Here is a 2,729-nt window from a genome sequence, read left to right on the forward strand (position 1 = left end):
GCTGAACGAGGTACATACCCACAAACAACACAGCAACATCAGGGTAACCAAAAGGCCAGGAAAACCCCAAGCCCCCAACACCCACTGTTCTACCATCCAGATGCTACCATCCATGTCCACACCCCACAAGAGATAGGATTGCCTTCACCCTGCCAGCCGACACCCCCACCCTGCTGGAATGCCGGCTAGGGCAAAGAAAGACTGACCCCCAGATAGAAAGGAACGCTACACAAATTTGTACCTCATCCTTACGCAGGGGCTAAGCTAATCAGCTCTGAATCATCCCAATCATAGTATATGTACCACAGAAGCAAGCGCTGCTGAAGAACAGGATAAATGACCACCAAAGCAGAGCCAACCCCTGTACGTTGCGGCCAGTGACACTAAAAAGCTATGCCCATGCCGCTACGACAAAGAACCAGGTAAAAAATAAAACAAACGGAAGAGGAAGAAAAAAACTATGTGGTACTCACCCCTGTGTCTGACAAACTCCCAAATGCTCTGTCTGCCACAAGAACACCCCCAACAGCCAGCCCAGACATGCAGCACATGACAGGGCATCTGGGACTTAGCCATCCATCCATCCACATCAGCAGTACATCAGGAGCACATCCAGGTGCAGACCCTGAGCCGAAAACATGCTGTCACAGAGTGTCCTCCACCCGGCCTAGCTAACAGGAAGACACGCTCACGCAAGTGCCCTCGAAGGACAGGGCACCAGCCACAAAGAGCCCAGCAGGCCAGGAGGCACACGAAAACCCAGTCGAGGACAACCCAGCAGCCAGACAGGGACTCTAAAGAAGACTGTCACTTCTGTACAGCAGCAGCAGCTCCCAGCACACTCATTCCATTCTGTTGACAGACAGAAAAAGACAGAACTGTGCACTCACCCTTGGCTTTTGGCCCCTCGCTTAGGGGCTCACTTGACTGCTGCCCGTTATTGCTGACATCCTTGGTCTCCCTCCCGCCGCCGCTGTTGGTCATCTCGCGGCTGCCAAGAGGAGGGACACTACAACTCCCAGCCTGCCCTGCTCCTATCCAGTAGACAGCTGACACCGCGCCCGGAGGCGCTTCAAATTCATGGCAACCCTGGTGTAGCGGGTTGCTGTGCAATTGAGCGCACTCCGCTAGCCCATCCTCCGGATCGCCCCTCGGGAACCTGGTACTTGCAGTTCTTCAGTGGATCACCCAGGTGGATGCAAGTCGGTACTTGTAGGACTGATGAATCTCTAGACCCGATACATGACCCGGGTTTTAGGATATCGCCGAGACATGTCTCGGGTTTCGGGATGACTTCCCTCATCAGTAGAGAAAGATTCTTTAGGGGTGGAAGAGAAGGCCGCCACACAACAGTCAAAGGCCTCGATGCCAGAACTGGCACGCAGGTGCGTTTTCCAAGAGCCCGTCTGCCCAAAGCTCAAGGGAGCCGTATTGTGTTTTGTCATAAATGGAGCGCACACCACTAGCCCCTCCACCGGATCGCCCCTCGGGAACCTGGTACTTGCAGTTCTTCAGTGGATCACCCAGGTGGGTGCAAGTCGGTACTTGTAGGACTGATGAATCTCTAGACCCGATACATGTCCCGGGTTTTAGGATATCGCCCGAGACATGTCTCGGGTTTCGGGATGACTTCCCTCATCAGTAGAGAAAGATTGTTTAGGGGTGGAAGAGAAGGCCACCACATAACAGTCAAAGGCCTCGATGCCAGAACCGGCACGCAGGTGCGTCTTCCAAGAACCCGTCGGCCCAAAGCTCAAGGGAGCCGTATTGTGTTTCATCATAAATGGAGCGCACACGGCTAGCCCCTCCTCCGGAGGCGCTTCAAATTCCTGGCAACCCCGGTGGAGCGGGTTGCTGTGCACTCACCCTTGGCTTTTGGCCCCTGGCTTAGGGGCTCACTTGACTGCTGCCTGTTATTGCTGACATCCTTGGTCTCCCTCCCGCCGCCACTGTTGGTCATCTCGCAGCTGCCAAGAGGAGGTAGACTACACCTCCCAGCCTGCCCTGCTCCCATCCGGAATGCAGCTGACGCCGCACCCGGAGGCGCTTCAAATTCCTGGCAGCCCCGGTGGAGCGGGTTGCTGTGCACTCACTCTTGGCTTTTGGCCCCTGGCTTAGGGGCTCACTTCACTGCTGCCCGTTATTGCTGATATCCTTGGTCTCCCTCCCGCCGCCGCTGTTGGTCATCTCGCGGCTGCCAAGAGAAGGGAGACTACACCTCCCAGCCTGCCCTGCTCCATTCCGGAAGACATCTGATACCGCGCCAGGAGGCGTTTCAAATTCCTGGCAGCCCCGGTGGAGCGGGTTGCTGTGCACTCACCCTTGGCTTTTGGCCCCTGGTTTAGTGGCTCACTTGACTAAGGCCCGTTATTGCTGACGTCCTTGGTCTCCCTCCCGCCACCGCTGTTGGTCATCTCGCGGCTGCCAAGAGGAGGGAGACTACACCTCCCAGCCTGCCCTGCTCCCATCCGGAAGACAGCTGACACCGCGCCCGGAGGCTCTTCAAATTCCTGGCAGCCCCCGCGTCGCGGAATCGCAGGCAGATCGCGCCGGGCTGAGCCCGGGCAGAGGACGGGCTGTCTACGGCCGTCCAAGACCGGCCAAGGCTGGGCTGGGCCACTCCCTGTGGTTCTACCTTCTATGACATTCCGGACAGTAAGCTATTAGCCAAAGGCTCATTACTATATATTTTGTGGGGTCTGTTTGTGCTCTAACAGTTTTGTTATCCA

The 2,729-nt window shown here is 56.3% G+C and overlaps 1 non-coding gene across 1 annotated transcript; it reads right to left on the reverse strand.

Annotated features, from left to right (window-relative positions):
- Positions 1-211: 211 nt before the first annotated feature.
- On the reverse strand, positions 212-318 carry LOC147730632 (U6 spliceosomal RNA). Its single transcript, XR_015308882.1, has one exon. It is a non-coding gene; the product is annotated as a U6 spliceosomal RNA (small nuclear RNA).
- Positions 319-2,729: the final 2,411 nt, after the last annotated feature.

Source organism: Lissotriton vulgaris, chromosome 2_1 (genome assembly GCF_964263255.1).
Source record: "Lissotriton vulgaris chromosome 2_1, aLisVul1.2, whole genome shotgun sequence".
NCBI classification, from domain to species: domain Eukaryota; kingdom Metazoa; phylum Chordata; class Amphibia; order Caudata; family Salamandridae; genus Lissotriton; species Lissotriton vulgaris.